Source organism: Cupressus sempervirens, chromosome 6 (assembly GCF_028749045.1).
Source record: "Cupressus sempervirens isolate cs-2001-9-10 chromosome 6, ASM2874904v1, whole genome shotgun sequence".
NCBI lineage: Eukaryota > Viridiplantae > Streptophyta > Pinopsida > Cupressales > Cupressaceae > Cupressus > Cupressus sempervirens.
In genome coordinates this window covers 433,307,193-433,326,512 of record NC_143123.1, presented here as the reverse complement: position 1 = coordinate 433,326,512, position 19,320 = coordinate 433,307,193, and the positions used below count along the sequence as shown (strand labels likewise).

The following is a 19,320-nucleotide window of genomic DNA, read 5'->3' as shown; positions in this document are numbered from 1 at the left end:
CTCTTTCATATTTTATTTCTTTTAATATCTTTACCTAGATTTGTACCTTAATTGGGCTAATTGTATTCACATAGCATCTAGATTTACATTAATTAAGCACTTAGTTCAATTTCACATTCACATCATCCTATTAAGGGCCAAAAAGTTCATTTCCTTGTATTACATTCCTCTTTATAATTCGAATTTAGTCTTAGCACCCTTCTTTTGGGTGTAGCTAATCTAATTTGCATCATAAGTGGAATCATATTTAGAAATTCCCCTCTTTCCCTTTCATACATATTTGAATGGCTTAGTGGAACCAAAAAGCAGAGATCTACACTCTTATTAAAATACCTCCCTTTTCCCCCTAAACATTTTGGTGAACCCGACTTCTTTCCCCCTTCTTTTTTAATCTTTGGAGTTAGATCTCCCTTATTTGCATTGGGTGTTACCTTCTTTTGGTGAACCTGTCTGCTTACCCCTTTCTTTTGGAGTTAGATCTTTCTTAAAATTTCTCTTCTTTTCTATTGACTTCTTGTGGATTTTAGGGTTAGATCCCTTGATCTCCCTTATTTCCCTCTTTGCATTAGGTTCTTTATTGTTTATTTAGAAGCATTTAGAACTTTTTTCCATGGATTTTGCAACATTGAGTATGTACTTTTCATGCTTTACTATTCAAATGTTTGTGGGATCTTGCATACATTTTAATGAATAAATGATTAGTGGAATCTACTCTCTATGCACTTATCTTTTTCTCACATTGGACAATTATTTTAAAGAATTTTCCAAACATTATTCCCTTGTCTTTGACATTAAACATCACCCTCATATCAACTTAGATTTACCATATGGAGATGAGTGGCAGATTGATATTGGCCCTTCACCTAATATAAGCCTTGACAATGGTGATGCATTCATTGAGGATGGTCCTATATCTTCTTTTAATCCTCCCCCCTGGAGGACCTTATTTCAATTCATGATCATTCCTCTGTGGTGTGCTTTATTGATAGATATGAGCCTTTCATTGATAATGCCACTATTTGGAATGAACCTCTTGATGCTAATATTGATTATTCTCTTCCTCGCGAAAGAGTTAACATGATTGATACTCTCTCCTTTCAACATGACAAGCTTCATGTTTCTTCTTCTCCTAAAATATATCCTTCTCTTAGTGATATTTAGAGCAAGAAGAAGACACCAAAAATACTTTTATCAATGTGACCTTGCCTTCATTTGATGCTCCTAGTTGAGATGATTCATTAATGGACATCCATAATCCCTATTCTAAGGCTTCCTTGGAAAACGAGGATAATGGAAATCTCCTTAATACTCTCTCTTATAGTGATTTGTCTATGGAGGAGCAAGATCTTAATCAAGTTTATCTAGCTCAACCTATTCTCACTCTCAAGAGTTACTCTTCATCAAATAATCCTCTCATCACCCTTGAGGGTTGTCCTTCCATAACTCTTAAAGGGGAACATAGTGATTCTTAGGATTATCATATGGTATCTTACACCTATCATATAGGGAATAATCCTTAATCTACTACCTCTCTTCCATCTTCTCAACTCATTCTTCCTCCTTCACCCTGTCTTTCCCAAAATCTTGGATTGGACTATAAATTGGTGTTACATAATATCCCTACAAAGATTTCTCTTTGGGAACTTCTTCAAACATCTCCTACATATCATTAAGCTTTGAAAAATGCTTTATTCACTCTTCCAACTCCATCTCCTAATCAAAATAACATCAATGCATGAATACTACATCCATCCCACCTCAAATTGGGTTTACTCGTGATAACTTACCTCTTAAGGAGATTCAAGATTATTATGATGCTCTTATGGTAGTTGTCCTAGTTAATGGTAACCTAATTCGTTGAACCTTAGTTGATAATGGATCTAGGCTTAACATTTGTAGCATGGACATGCTCAAACAAATTAAAGTTGATCTTTCACGTATCAAACCTGATAGTGCTTTTATTCATGGTTTTGATAATATTTCTAAGAAAACTTTAGGCACCATCACTTTACCTATCAAAGTAGGTCCCGTTGTTCTGAATACTCATATTCATGTTATACCTGGACCTCTCAACTACAATCTTCTTTTGGGTAGACCTTGGTTACATGCTATGCACGTTGTCCCTTCAACTCTTTGTCAAAAAGTCAAGTTTCTCTATAATAATCGCATGTACACTCGTCATACGGATACTAAGCCAAACAATTGTCTACATGTTGAAGAACAACAAAGTCGACAATCTAATGATGGTCCTCCTTCTACAAGTACCCTTCTAGGTGATAATTGGGGATCCTTAGATTTTACACCAACCTTTATTAGAGAATATAGAGTCAAGGACTTGCCATTCATGACAGATCATGCAGCTCCTCTCTTCACCAACTTTATTTCTACTTCCACTCATGATGAATCTATTAAATCTAGTGATAAAAATCATATACCCTTAGGCAATGGAGAGCATAGGAACTCTTTTAATACCATTGCTGATGTGCGCAACAAAGTATTGAATCTCATTCTTTGTCCACATCCTCTCACATATCTTATCCTACTAATCAAGAACTTGTTTTGCCTAGTCTTCTTTGTGCCAGGGTGATTACTAGGCCTAAGGGCAATGGAGAGCATATGAACTCTTTTCATACCATTGCTGATCATAATTTAAGATGTGCGCAACAAAGTATTAAATCTCATTCTTTGTCCACACCTCTCACATATCTTCTCTCTAATTAAGCTATTGTAATTGGGCGAGTTGATTTAATATATCTAAGACCCAATTTTATTTTGTTTCCATAATCTATGTTGTCATCAGCTATCTTTGAACACCCTCAAAAAAAATTCCCTGATGGGAATTTAAGCACGGCTTCTAGGTAGTCATTAGGCATGCAATTTGGATAAATTTCCCTAGACTGTGAATTCCTATTGGAATTCTTTGTTGTTCGCCATTTCAGAAGTGAAAGACCTTCCCTATTTGGTTTGGTTCAGTTTCAGTGGGATTCAACCCTCACCCTATTCCGTCACCTATAACACTTCGCTTAGATCTGGCAAATCGAAGCACCATCATATTGCAAATTATCCTTGTGTTCAATTGTTTATACCGTCTTGTTTTGTGTAATTTCATCTATTGTTTATCTGCATTGAATCTCGTTGTTTGTTCATACTATCTATTGTTCTGCAATCACTCTTTGTATCCATACGGACTCCTGCCTTCAATTCCAAACCACTACCGTACACTGTACGGCCTCCAAGCTCAACCCCAGCTCACCTTACGGCCTCCCTTATTCTACCATACGGCTGTTCTAAAACACTCCCATCGTACGACCCCCATACCTCTTATTCGTACGGCCTTGTTGCTCCCCCTCCCATTGTACGGACTTGAATTGACATCGTACGAATCTACATTGGCACCGTACGGCCAAAATCTAAAGGCATTGTATTGCATTTTATCTCTCCCATACAACCATCAATTTGGCCTCCCAACAACCACCGTATGGCCACATTCCGTACGGTGTAATGACCCTTACTACAAAGGCCACTGAAACCCTCAAATTGGACTTAGGAATTTTGTCAAACAGTTGGCATGTAACCGAATAAGGCTGCAATATTACTAATTGTTGTACAACGAAACCTCAATATATGATGCCAATAATGTATGAACAACAATTCCAAATTATAACACTACCAATCTAAGAGATAGATGACAATATGAAACTCAAATATGAAGTCCAATGCAATTCTGATTTTATGACAGCAAATAGAACTGATTACAATGAGAGACTGTCACAACTATGCACTTCTAATACATCAAGCTCTTGACAATGCAATGTTATGACATGAACAATAACCAAGTTCAGATTTGGAATGCAAATGACGAAACTTTTACAACAGTTATTAATGACTGGAAATAACTATTTATGCAATGACAGTGCTGACTGTTCTAATCCATAACATGCAATATTTTGGCAATCAAAACTTCAGTTTGTGCACCTGGAATAGCTCCAATTTTGCCGGATATGAATGCTGAATTAATGCCACACGAAGACCTCACAATCTGCCCCAAACCGACTCACAAAATTGCTGCTGCTGCCCAACTGACAGGGCCGTACAGGTACGGCCTGGTACGGCTGCTAGATAAAAATATTGCAGCGTTTTTTGTCACTCCAAAAGCAATAAATCTGGGCGCCTAGGGTTGCTGAATAACCCCCTAAAATATGAAATTCATCCATCAAGCCAATTAGGAGTTATGAGAAAAAACGTGGGTCCAAACCCTGGACTGGCAGTCTGAAAATAATGCACAACTGTGTCTTCAAACCCTGTTAATCAATCCACAAATGCTAGGGCACACTGAAACCCTTATTCCAACCAAAGTAACCCTTATAACTGAATCTCAATGAAGTCCAAATGAGATGGCTGAATTACCAACTCCTCAAATGCAACAATTCAGGTGATATTTCACACCCTCAAAGTCGCCAATCCAAGGGAGTGATTCGTTCCCAAAGATCAAATAATAATTTGCAGACCCAAGAGACTACAAATTTGCTCCACAATGGAAGAAGTAGAAGAAATCTCAAATCCAAGCATGTCCAAAATGAGAGGCCCAGCCCTCTATTTATTCACTTTTCTAAGAAATTGCTAGAACTTCTAGAAACATCCTTTATAAAATCTCATTATAATGCACTTTTTCTAGAACTTCTAGAAACATCCTTTATAAAATCTCATTATAATGCACTTTTTATAATGAAGTAATTTTATAAAATAAAAAGTGCAACTCAACTTAAAATTATAACATGTAGGCCCCAATAACACATAATAATAAAATATAACCTCTTAACACTTCTTCAAGAGCAAGATATGACCATCTGATCCGCAAAATTGACTCTCTCTCCACACCATTTGCCTACGAGAGTCTGGAATAGGCAAAATCCATGATCAATGTCATGTTGAACTAAAGAGGGGACATTACATACGACCTCTTTCAGACCTCCCACGTGTAATAGGTCAAACTGATTTCACCATTCGTCAGGCTATACTAGTACAGATTTGTTCCAGCAGGGTAGACAAACAACGGAATATCATAATGGTATCAGAGCTTTGATCTTGCCAGCCTATGGGTAGTGAATGAGAGTCTATAGCCGAAAGAGAAGAAGAACGCATTCCGTTGATAGAATGGCTACCAAACTGGAACCCACAACTACCAAACTTGTGGCACTACTGAGAGAGCTTGTGAGGAATTAGGCACAGATCAATGATACTCAACGACTCATGCAAGAGACTCTCAAGAAGTTGGCAAACAATAAAATATCCAGAGAACAAAATGGTCACAATGCGGACTTGGTGTCGGGTAAAGCAAATCCTCATCCAGCATGCTCTTGACCTTCCATATCATTTTTCCCCCATAGACGGAGACACCACCCGAAGGGAAGCAACCGACCTTTGAAGAAATGCAAGAACAACTAAGAGAAAACTGGAAGAATGCGAATTTTGAGGAAGATATATCCTACAAAGATTACGTGGAGATGAAAATGACATATTAAGGAGGCAGAAACAGAGGATATTTTTATGATCATCTCCGGAGGAAGTTGAGTAAAGTAAATCTATCTCCATTTGACGGATCCGGATCCATATCTACGCAAGCGTGGGTAATGAACACTGATACTTACTTCCAGCTGAATTCTATGCTAAAAGAAGCAATTAAATTTACGCCATTACACTTGAAGGGAGTTGCGCATGAATGGTGGCATCACGGCACCATCATACTAGGCATGATCAAATAAATACCTATGCGGAATTCACTAAGAGATTAATAAATCAATTTGATGGTAAAGATCCAAACTCAACTTCAAAGATTTGGCACAACTTAGGCAAACTAGATCGGTTGACCAGTACATTGCCAAATTTCAAAAACTCTCTATTTTACTCACGGACATTTCTGAAAGAAGACGGATAGTGCTCTTCATGGATGACCTAACAGAACCACTGAAGGGTTGGGTAAAAGGGTTCAATCCTACCACCTTGTTGGAGGCCATTAAGAAAGCACGGAGTATGGCATCATCCTCTCAGGGTTACATTCCAAAACGCCAATGTTTTCAAGGGATAGATAATAAACCTCCGCCAAGGAAGCCATCATTGGATGAAGCTACCAGACAAGAGCTTCGAAGGAAGAAACTATGTTTCAACTACAAAGGACCATGGGAACCTGGACACAGATGCCTCAATAAAGGAAAGATCCAATACATTGAGGTCGTGTCTGATGATGAGGACAAACACGAAGATATACCCACCGAAGACAGCCAACCCCACGAGGGCACCAAAATGGTTAGTTTGAATCGTATGGAAAGAATTGCAGCATTGGTACGGCGCAGAGGAACTATTGCTCTAGCCAGTAGCCCGAGGTGCACAGTGTTTCGTGTATGGGGAACCCTTCAAAGACAAAGGGTTATGGTGATGCTTGATAGTGGAGCTACTCTAAACTTCATAAACTCCTCTCTGATGAAACGAAGAGGTCTACCCACGGAGACGCATGCAAGATTTCAGGTCAAGGTTGTCAAAGGGACTCTCCTACCCTGCACACACCTTGTTCCCCAGCTAAGTATCACAATGGTGAATCACATGGTGACCAAGGATTTCTTCATAGTGGACCTTGATGATATGGAGGTTATTCTAGGCATACAGTGGATGGAGACACTTGATGAATACACTCAAAGCTTCAAACAGATGGACTAGACTTCACTTTTGTTATTGATGGAAAGAAGGTTGTTCTCCGTGAAATGGAAAATGAAGGTCCGAAGGAAGTTTCTGCACATCAGATGGAGGCAATATTTCAGCGTGATGGTGTTGCTTAGGCTGCACATTGTTTTGTCTCGGCGAAACCTATAAAAGGGCAACGAACACCTCCCTAGGATGATGAACTCCAGAATATTTTGAGTGAACATGATAAAGTTTTTGTTGACATTCCTCCTAGCTTATCGCATCATCGAGGGTTTGAACATACTATCAAGTTGGAAGCTAGAGCCAAGCCAGTCATAACCACACCCTACCGCCATCCCAAGAAATTCAAAGATGAGATCGAAAAGACTATTCAGGAACTGTTGGAGAAAGGATGGATCCGTCCTAGTTCTAGCCCCTTTGTGTCATCAGTGGTATTGGTCAAAAAGGATAGGATGATGCACATGTGTGTGCACTACCATACATTGAACAAAAATAAATAAAAAATAGATATCCCATTCAAAGGATAGATGAGTTGTTGGATGAATTACATGGTGCAGTCTATTTTTCGAAAACAGATCTCTGTTCTGGATACCATCAGATACGCATAAGGGAGGAAGACATGGAAAAAACGGCCTTTCGTTGTCACTACGAGCATTATGAGTTCCTAGTGATGTCATTTAGATTAACAAATGCACCTGCTACTTTCCAATCATGCATGAATCGCATCTTCAACAAACAATTGCGTAAGTACTTACTAGTATTTTTTGATGATATTCTTATTTATAGTAGGACATGGGAAGAGCACTTGAAGCATTTGAACGAAGTCCTACAGATCATGAAGGATCAGTCCTTGTTTGCCAAATGATCCAAGTGTGAATTCGGTATGACGGAAATATTGTACTTGGGGCATGTTGTCAGTAAATATGGAGTTCAAGTTCATCAGGAAAAGATTCAGGCTATCCTTGACTGGCCTCCCCCAAAATCACTCACGGAGTTGCAAGGATTTTTTGGACTGTGTAGTTATTACCAGAGGTTTGTAAAAGGATTCTCTCAGCTTAGCGCCCCATTAATAGATTTGACAACAAAGGGTTCCTTCTAGTGGAATGAAAAAGCACAACTCACTTTTGATAAACTGAAAGAAGCAATAAGCACTTGTCCCATACTTGCATTGCCTAATTTCGCTCGACCTTTCATTCTGGAGTGTGACGCATCTAGAGAAGGCATTGGCGCGGTACTGATGCAAGATAAACACCCCATAGCCTATGAGAGTAGGAAGCTTACGCAAACAGAACACTTATATTCCATTTATGACAGATATTGGCCATCGTACATGCACTAACCAAGTTCCGGCAGTATCTGGTGGGTGCCAAGTTTGTTGTTTGTACGGATCACAATAGTCTGAGATTTTTTCTAGAGCAACGGGACTTGAACGAGAGGCAACAAAAACGGATAAGCAAGGTTCAAACTTTTGATTTTGACATTGAATATGTTAAAGGAAAAAACAATGTGGTTGCAGATGCTTTGTTCAAAAAACCCGCTATCTGCTTATTGACCCAGATTTCAGCTAACTGGAAAGCACATTTATTGGTAGAATATTCCAAAAACACATTTGCCTGTGAGCTAATGGATGGCAACACCTGGGATGATCGGTACAAAGTGGTTATGACATCATTTACTATAAGAATCGGATATTTTTTAGTGTCAGAATCCAAATTGAAGCAAAAAATCTTGAAGGAAGTCCACGACTCACCCTTGGCAGGACATCCGGGCTTCCTCAACACTTACAGACGTCGTAGGGAGCTGTTTTCATGAAAGGGTTTTAAAGGAGATGTATTGCAGTATGTAAGAGAGTGTCTGGTTTGCCAGCAGAACAAATCCAAATATGTAAGAGAGTCTGCGGTTTGCCAGCAGAACAAATCCAAACATACTCTACTTGTCAGGTTACTGCAACCTCTGCCAATTCCAGAACAAAAGTGGGAAAGTATCTCGATGGATTTCATTACTGGACTTCCCAAGGTGAACAGAAAGGATTGTATTTATGTTGTGGTTGACAGACGGATGAAGTATGCACATCTCTTCGCCATGTCCTCGGATTTTTAGGTCGCACAAGTAGCCAATCTATTTTTTAGAGAAGTTTTTCGTATGCACGGGTTACCCTGAAACATTGTCAGTGATCGGGATAGATGATTTATCAATATCTTCTAGACAGAATTGTTTCGATTGGCAAGAACAAATGTTGCCAAGTACTAGTTATCATACTCGAACAGACGGACAAACGGAGATTGTGAACAAGTGGCTTGAATGTTACCTTTGGAATTAGGTTTCGGCACAACAACGGGCATGGGTCTAATGGATGCACCTAGGGGAGTATTGTTACAATACCACTTACCACATGTTCATTGGGATGGCACCGTTTAAAGCACTATATGGGTATGAACCCCTTTCCTTCATCAACACAGTTTTGGGTGACAATTGCACACCAAGGGCAAGGGACTGGCTTCAGGAGGGACATGACATATTGAGATGCTTGAAGGAAAATATACAACGGGCATAGAATCAACAAAAAATCTACGGCAACAGACATCGAATCGAAAGAACTTTCGAAGTGGAAGACTTGGTCTATCTCAAACTTCAACCATATCGGCAATCCTCATTGAAGGAAAAGGGGAAAGAAAAATTGAAGCCACGATTTTATGGTCCTTATCGAGTAGTTCGCCACATCGGTGAAGTTGCCTATGAGTTAGAACTTCCAGAGGGGAGTCGTATTCATAACGTTTTTCATGTGTCTTGCCTTAAGAAAGTTGTGGGAAAGAACGTCACAATAGCGGCAAACCTTTCACCGCTCAATGAAGAAGGAAAGCTCGTATTGGAACTAGCCAAGATCATTGATGTACATGAGAAGACCTTGTGGAACTGCACAGTGAAGGAATATTTGGTACGTTGGAAACACTTGCCGTTGGATGACGCGACATGGGAGGGCGAGCACATTCTGCAGCATCTGGCATTGCACTTGCTTGAGGATAAGCAAAATTTGGGACGGGAGGACTGTAATGTTCCCATTATAAAATAAACTTTAATTAAGCTATTGTAATTGGGTCAGTTGATTTAATATATCTTGGACCCAATTTTATTTTGTTCTCGTAGTCTGTGTTGTCGTCGGCCATCTTTGTACACCCTCAAAAAAATTTCCCCGACGGGTATTTAAACACGGCTTGTAGGTAGTCATTGGGTATGCAATTTGGATAATTTTCTCTGTACTGCGAATTCTTGTTGGAGTTCTCTATTGTTCGTCATTTCAGAAGTGAAAGACCTTCCCTATTTGGTTTGGTCTAATTTCGATGGGATTCAACCCTCACCCTATTCTGTCGCCTGTAACACTTCACTCAGATCTTGCAAATCGGAGCACCATCATATTGCGAATTATCCTTGTGTTTAATTGGCTCTACCCTCTTGTTCTGTGTAATTTCATCTATTGTTCATCTGCATTGAAACTCCTTGTTTGTTCATACTATCTATTGTTCTACAATCACTCTTTGTATCCGTATGGACTCCCGCCTTCCATTCCAAACCACTACCATACACTGTATGGTCTCGAAGTTCAACCCTAGCTCACCTTACAACCTCCTTTATTCTACCGTACGGCTATTCTGAAATACTCCCACCGTATGGCCCCCATACCTCTTATCCATATGGCCTTGTTGCTCCCTCTCCCACCATACGGACCTGCATTGACATCGTACGGATCTGCATTGACACCGTACGGCCAGAATCTAAAGGCACTATACTGCGTTTTCTCTCCTGTACGGCCGTCAATTTGGCCTACCATTAGCCACTGTACGGCCTCTTTCAAACCTTCTCCCATGTGTAATAGGTCAAATTGATTTCGCCATTCCTCTAGCTATACTGGAACGGATCTATTCCAGAGGAGTAGACAAACGACGAAATATCACATTCTCCTAATCAAGAGCTTGTTTTGCCTAATCTTCTTCATGTTAAGGTGATTACTAGGCCTAAACGTAGAAAATAACATAGTCAAAAACTTATGAATCTTTTGTTTTGCATGTATCACCGCTATCATGATCACTCTACTAATGATTGTCAAGCTTTACGTTACAAGATCCAAGAACTCATTAATAATGAGGTTACTCACATATCTCCTTATAATGAGCTCTCTTTTACTTTTGGTTTCTATAAATAACATTTAAGTCCCTATTATGTTTCTCCATGCCATAACACATTGTTGGACTTCTTTCTGGGGGCTCATTATCATACATGGTTTGCTTTGTGAGTAGCATAATAGGTTTGTTTTCTCTTATCTCATTCCTATACTTGGGGGGCAAGGGAATCATTTCCTTCTTTTTCACTTTCTCACAGATCCATTATTTCCTTTGGTTGAGTATTATTTATTTATCATGTGACATTTAATCTTACACCATTTGCAATTGGATTTTAATAATAGATAGATCACTTACCTTGAAGTCTCATAATAGTGTATCTTTTCTTTTAAGGATTTCCTTTTTCACTTGTTGAATGTTGTCTATGCATTCTACCCTTCCATGATCTCATAGGAGCTATGATCTCTTTGGTTTGGACTAAGTGTTGCTTGTGGATACTATCTTAATGCTGAAATCGCTTTATCCTCCTTTAGTTCCTTAAGATGTTAAAATAAGAATTATTTTTCCATCTTAAGGGGAGGGCATACAAGGTCCTCTTATCCTTCTCATATGTTTTTATTTTCAAGCACACCATATAGAGTACACTAGCATGACACAACTTGCTAGGGCCAGCTACTCTCTTTTTAATAAATGTCTTGGATTGGTTGACTAGCATTCTACACGCAGTTGCTAGACCATTTGACATATCCAAGTGCATACATAAACCATTCTCATAATATAGGAGTACTATATCATGGGTATGTAAAGTCGCTGCAAGGTGCAAAGTTGTGGGATTGACTATCTGGAACACAAACTCGCTAGACCGTTCAATCATCTCCTTTCTTTTCTTTGTGGGACTGACTATTGACCACACAAACCTGCTAGACCATTTTATCCTATCCCTTTCGTGTGATTCATAGTAAGGAACACAAATCTTATTGGGCAAGTTGATCACACCGTCTTCTCTCTCTTTCTTTCTTTTCAGTGGCATCTCTCTTATTAGGATTTTGGGATATAATGAAGACTCAAGTTCCTTAGGGGCAAATAAGGATTCTAAATATGGCTTAAGTACTTTAGCCTTTCTAACTTGGTATGATTTCTAGGTTATCTTCAAATCTATGCATTGTTCCTAGCTTGATGATTTCTTTGTCTCCTAAGTTGTGATAAGATCATCTTTTTCTTTTGATCTACTTTACCTTGAGTTTGAGGCAACTCATACTCCCGCTAAAGTGGGGGCTAAATGTACTATCTTAAAATGGATGCACTTGCATTTTAAGACCTTTTAGCACCCATTCCATAATTACTTTCTCAGACCATGGTTGGACCTGTGCTCGATGTCTCTTTTTTTGCTCTCCCCTTCCATTTCATGTTTCTTTGTCATCTCTCGCTTTCCGACACTGTCTTCTAGGTGTTGCTTTGATACCCTTTTGACCATATCTCCTAATCAATCTGTCATCTTCCAATTTCACCTGTACCACCTTCTGGAGCTTTCTGTGGCCTTTCTAACCTATCCACTAGGTCTAGGTCGACCTAGTCCCTAGTGGTTGTGGAGTTCAAGGCTCAAAAATCATCAAGTTTGCCAATTAATTAATTTTACTCCCCTGTCAACCTGAGTTGTTTTCACACCTGAAAACTAGTATAAAAGGAGGCTTGGGTCTTAATTTTCATATCTCATCTCATTCTCAAGACATCTCATCAAGCACTCAAGGCAAGGAATTCAAGCATTCAAGCAAGCAAGAAAATCTTCTTCAAGCATTCAAGGATCTTTTGTCAGCATTTCCTCTTCAAGATCTAGCATTTTGTTAGCTATCAAGGGAGGAGATCTACATTAAAGCATTTATTATATTCTTTATTGATACATATTTACATCCAAGGCTCCATGATGTGGTTACGATAGATCCATTGTAATTTTGGGGATATCCTTCATGTCGAATTCAAGATCTACAACATACATCATGATAAATCCTTATTGACAAGGGTTTTTACAAACAAGGTGAGTATTTACATTTATCTTGTTTCCTTTACATTTACATTTATCATTTACAGTTAATTCCTTGACTTAGGGCTTGACCAAGGCAAGTCCTCCCCCAACAAAACACCAAAACTCTTCTTTTCTGTGTTGATTTGTAGGATATCAACAAAAGGTTTGCGGATCTGGAACCTATTTTTTGGGAGCTTTCTGGAGAAGTCCGTTTCAAGTCGTCAGACTACGTCAACCTAGTTGTAAGACATCGTCCCAAGTCAACCTAGTCCGTCAGTCTCCATTTTTGAGGAGATTTATGGGTTTTGTTCCTTTTGTCATTTTATTCCAAGATCCGTGGACAAATATTCTGAAACAATTTAAATCTGCGAGTTTTGGAGCTAAAATACATCTTCCTTTATGCATTTCAAGGTGAGTCTTTCATATTTTATTTCTTTTCATATCTTTACCCTAGATTTGTACCTTAATTGGGCTAATTGTATTCACATAGCATCTAGATTTACATTAATTAAGCAATTAGTTCAATTTCACATTCACATCCTCTTATCAAGGGCCAAAAAGTACATTCCCTTATATTGCATTCCTCTTTATAATTCGAATTCAGTATTAGCACCTTTCTTTTGGGTTTTAGCTAATCTAATTTGGATCATAAGTGGAATCGATTTTGGAAATTCCCCTCTTTCCCTTTCATACTGTAATGTTCTGAGGTCGAATTAAACAAAAATGTGTGTTTTGGCTGATCAAAATTTTACCAAACAGTTGTGCAATAAAATACTAAGTAGAGATAAAGACTAGGTTGTCACTTGACTGTTAAAGAAATTAATGCTCCAAATTGGATAACACAACATAGCTTACTGTATGGAAATCCGCTGCCTTGTATAAAACTGAGATGGTGGCGATTTCACTTCATCAACTCTCCCCCCAGATACTGCGGCTTGGAATGTTTACCTTCCAGATTTCTATCTAGTCTTCAACTGGTGTCGTATAGATACTCAAACATTTGCCAACCAATGTCTCTTCCTGCTGTACGGGTGTCTCTTCCTACTGTACGAACCTTCCAACTTCTTGCCAATTTTCCAAATACTGAATCAACCTCAAACTAATAATGCCAAATGAGGTACTAGGTTTTCGTCTAGCCCCATGCTTTTCCACAAGGGTTTTCGTCCTTAGGAAAACCAATCACATTGAAGCAACCAGAACTTTCAATATATTGAGTTCATAAAATCTTGTGTTCTTTCCCAAGACGAAGTCTCATCTTTATAACCTCAAAGTGAGGGAAAAGTGTTGTAATAAGAGATGTGAGATAAAACACCAATTTCATCTTCTAGTCACTTAAGTCACTTTATAAAGTGAATGCCTTATTAAAACATAAAGTAACTTTATTAAAGTACTTGAATATATTAAATGATGAACTTAAGACAAATCTTCTCTTGTGACTGGCAGGCATCCTTACTAGTAATGTTGTTAATCTATTCGAATGTGGAGATAAATTAACCAAGCGCCAAACAAATTAGCACGAAAAAGGGGGCATGACACATACATATTTGAATGGCTTAGTGTACATGGAAAAGTGAAGATCTATAGTCCTATTAAAGTGTTTCCCGCTTACACCTAAACAAGTGATAGGTTGGGTCTGTCTTTGTCTATCAGCTTTTTTTTGGGTTTGTTCTATCTTGATGTTTCATCTAATTCAAAAACATGTTCTTATGTTGTTGAGACCCGGTTTGCATGTGACACAATTCATCTAAGATGACTTGTGAAGGTAAAAGTAGCATTAAGTCACATCGTTCTTAGCAACCAATGGGGTATATGGAAGCAATCAAATTCAAAGAGGGCCAAAAGGTCAAGGCATTGATCTTGGATGACAATTGGTAGGTTCGTGTGGATTATGTATAAGAATTCACCTAAACTATCATGTCTATGCTTCGGTTTGCAGATACAAATACTCTATGCATGGGGGATTTCTAATGATAGCATGGACACAAGGTTGGAGAAAATAAAAATGGTAATACAAAGGAGAGAGAATGATCCTAAAGACACCTTTCACAAAAGGGTGGAAACAATTGTTCTTCATCGTTGGAACAAGATGACTATGCTCATTGCACCTCCTTGCATATGCCCTATCTCCAAGGTACTATAGCACTTCTATACTTTCTACTCCTAGGAGGGTACTACCATATAGAGATCTTGAAGTTGCCATTGGGTACAAGCAAGCATTTAGTAGACTCTTCAAAGATCTAGAAGTAGAGCAAAAGTTTAGGCAAGAATTTGGATTGTTTGTCTCAAGAAAAAAGAAGACCCCTTGTGTTGTCAAAGATCAATCCAAAATGGATGCAACTACATGGTGGTACGCCTATGGTCAACATTATACTCCAATCTCTTGCAATCAAGATTCTCTCACAAGTTTCTTTTTGTTTATCTCCTGCATGTATTGTAGAATTTAACACTTAAACATTCTTAATTTTATCTTTGCATTTTTTAATTTTAATTTTGTTGTTTTCTCTCTAGGCTGCAAGTTGTTCTACCACAAAATTGAATTGAAGTACAAAATCCATTATCAACTCAATGAAGCATAACTAGTTGACTGCAAAAGGAACTGAAGACTTGGTGTTTATTCATTCCAATTTGTGTGTTGTGTCACATTAGGCTCCCCACTACAAACATGGGGCAGCGAAGCTTTGGGATGTATCACCTAAGTCTGCTGACTTGGATGCAACCATTCAGGGTCTTGCTAGAGCCACTATGGTTAATATGGATGATAATGTTGGCGATGACATAACACATGGTGCATCTAGTGCAAGTTGAACTGCTTTGGGTTCAAATGATGATGATGATCTTGATCTTGCAGCTGTTGAAAAATCTAATAGGCAATGATTATTTTTAATAATCTCTTTGATGATTGGTGAACATTGAATCATATTTCATTAACTAAATTTTGTAATTCAGTGATTGTAATGATTTTCATTGGAAATGTGAACATAGACATATGATATCATTGATATGTTTCATCCAAGAACTTTCCAACTATTGATTGGCATTTTAAATTTAGCTTTGGCATTTGGCGTTGATCAGTGATCAAGTATCATATATGAAACGATTTAGTGTTACAATTATGTATATTCTCTTTTTTTTTGGCATGTATAATGCGTACACACGTGCGTGTATCCATCCATACCCAAACCCCTAAAAAACATTCACATACCCACACACCAAGTTTACATACACAAACACGAACAAGTAACTTAGTATTAATAGTCATCATTTGTGGATTGATGGATAGGGTAAAAGTTTATGTAAAAACATTCAAGGGGTAATATAGTTTAGACTTTTGGTTATACCATTTACTCAAAGAAATTCATGGGATAATAGAATTTAGACTTTTAGATATACCATTTATACAACAAGTATAAAGAGAATGTTAAACAAGAGTTTATTACCATCATTCGTGGATAGGTGGATATGTGGACGGTAAAATTTTGTGCAAAACAAAAACCTTGGCTAGGAGAACCAAGGTGACTTGGTTGTACGTGGAAGGTGAAGCATGAAATAAGGTTGTATCAATAGATACCACATTATTTAGTGTGCCAATGCCTAGCTAAATCATGGATGCTGAAACTAAAAGAAGAGAGGGTTCTACCAAGAAAAAAGAAATAGCTTTTGTGTTCTAGGGATGCTCATTATGCAATGACAATTGACAAAGTAATTGATTACAAAAAATTTCTTTGCTTGTGCCATCTCTTTCATGTAACATTTCTCCCTATTTCAAATAAATGATACCAAGTAATTTAAAATGGCATTGCCCACTGAGAGGGTTCTACCAAGAAAAGGTTAAAGAACTAAAAGAATGTGCCAATAGATGCTATGTAATTTAGTATGGCATTGCCTAGCCAAATCATGAATGTTGAAACTCAAAATGGAAAGGGTTCTACCAAGAAAAAGAAAAGAGCTACTAGTGATGTAGGGATGTTCATTATGCATGACAAATTGCCAAATTTTTCTTTGCTCATGCCATCTCATTTCATGTAACATTTCTCCCTGCTTGAAACAAAGAAGCAAAGATGCATTTTTTTGTCGCTCCCTTATTCACCCCGAAAAGAACATAAGCTACATACTAGACTCCTTGATAAAGAGTATTATTGTTGGGACTTTGATGTGCTCTTCACTCGTAAGAGTTATATTTTTTATGTAGAAGTATAATTCCAAAAAACAAAACAATCTCAGCACACCTGTGTAGTAAAATGTGGTGGGAGTTAGACTTGGTACTTCGATTTCAAGATGTCTTATACATTGTTCAAGCCATAGTAGTAGCTGCATGAGGTTTGATAAACTTGTTTTCATCATATCTTGTACATAAGATATTGCTAGTGTATGTACAACAATGCTGAAGTGATGCAATATTGGAGTCTATGCAGCAACAAAGATGTTTAGGAGATGCTATAGAATAACACAACACATGAAAGTATCATCTTTGTTGTTGCAGGCCATGGAAATGATCTTGGCACTATTGATAGGAAATTTAGATGTTTTGAGGTGCTATAGTATACCACAACACATGAAAGTATCACTTCTAATGTTGTAAGCCACGGGAATGGTCTTGGCATTTTTTCTATGAAATTTTAGGACCACAATTGTAGACTTGGATAATCTGTGAGAGCATCTAGAATATGTACCCTGAATGTTTGGAGATCCCTCATAGGAGTGGTTATTTAAAAGTAGAACTAAGAAACAAAGTGGTGACAGCAAATAAAAAAAGTACTTTATTAATCTCGCTACACCATAATACAGATTAGATAGCCTCTTTAAATAGAGGACTTCCAACTACAAACGAGGAGTCTAGAGCGTACATGTGGACCGTGTAATGTGACAGCACTAACACTTAACAACCTTGCCATGTGTTTGGAGACATATTCAATTGTGCACACATGTGGTGGAGTTAACTGCAGTTTCAGTTGCAATAGGAGAAAGATGTGGACTTGATCTATTCCAACACCCCCCCTTAATTTCTACCACTAAAGACTCTTTAAATGGAAGAAATTACAATAAGAAATTCAAATAGAATAGGTACCAGCATTGAGCCTTGTTAGGTACCCATTTTACAACATAAAAAAATCGGTTTCTCTTCTCATTATCAATTTGTTCCTTGTGTCATTATGATATGGGTTTTTAACCGGTTGACCCATAACCATTTGAGATTTGTCCCAACTAATGCAATTGATTTTCTTTTGGGTTTCTCACCCAATAAGTAGTTTTGGCTTACCACAAACCGTTCTTTACCTAAACAAGTGGTTTTAGCTTACCACGAACCGTTCTTCTCCTAAACAAATGGTTTTGGCTTACCACGAACCGTTCTTCTCCTAAACAAATGGTTTTGGCTTACCACAAACCGTTCTTCACCTAAACAAGGGGTTTTGGCTTACCACAAACCATTCAAACTTCACAACAATATTGTTTCAATAACGAGGAAACCAACTCTAAACTTTTCTCACACACAATAATATTGAGTCCATACAAAAAAAAATCCATCTACCGAGTCACATGAGTACCTAGCTGCTGTGCTCACTAGTTCTATAGGAATATTTTTCAGATACATGGTTCATCAATATGTTAAACATTTCTCACATGATACCCAACTAGTCTATTCAGTCTCGATTTCCTTTGGTGGCAACTTTTCTATCTTCAACCAGCTTCTCTCAACACTAGAAGCTTAGATTGTATCTTTATAGGTTCTCTTTATTCCAGACATTGACTTCAATGATCAGCCTTGCTTTTCATTTGGCAGCAACATATCTTCTATGTCACATTTTAAACAACAGCTTCATGAATCAACAAAGATCAAACATGACATATTCAAATAAAATCACAGCCCAAAAAATCTAACAGCTCTGATACCATATTAAAAAATAGAACAGCAAGATTACTAAGCATAAAACAGAGCAAATGAAGAGCTCACTTATTTGTCTACTGAAAACATCATAAGCAATACATATTTATACACAAACTACAACCAACTACTCTCCTATAAAACCGGAAACAAACTCTACATCTAGCTTTGACTAATTGACAGCAAACTAAGCCTTATTGACAGCAAACTAAAATTGTTGACAACAACTGTGAACAGATCACCAGTTCTTTATAGACTCCTATTAGAACTCAAACTATGACTCTCTCTTTGTTGATTTATTCCAACACTCCCCCTTAATCAACAAGGGAATTAAGATGCACTCGTAACATATCTCTACATTTTACAAATTTTATTTTTCCCAATAACTTAGTGAATACATCAGCCATATTATCATTTGTGTTGCAGTATTGCATCTCTATTTCTTGAGAGTGAACTTTCTCTCTTACAAAATGATAATGTGTTTTGATCTTGCATGATATACTAGATTGTTGGCCATCTTGATTGTACTTTGATTGTCACATTTGATTGGAGTAGGTCCATCTTGCTTTTGTCCCATATCTTCAAGAATTCTCTTTAGCCAAATTGCT

The 19,320-nt window shown here is 37.8% G+C and overlaps 1 protein-coding gene across 2 annotated transcripts in view; it reads right to left on the bottom strand.

Annotated features, from left to right (window-relative positions):
- Positions 1-19,320, bottom strand: part of LOC149552899 (pfkB-like carbohydrate kinase family protein) — a 133,323-nt gene that overhangs the window by 7,509 nt on the left and 106,494 nt on the right. The window lies entirely within an intron of this gene.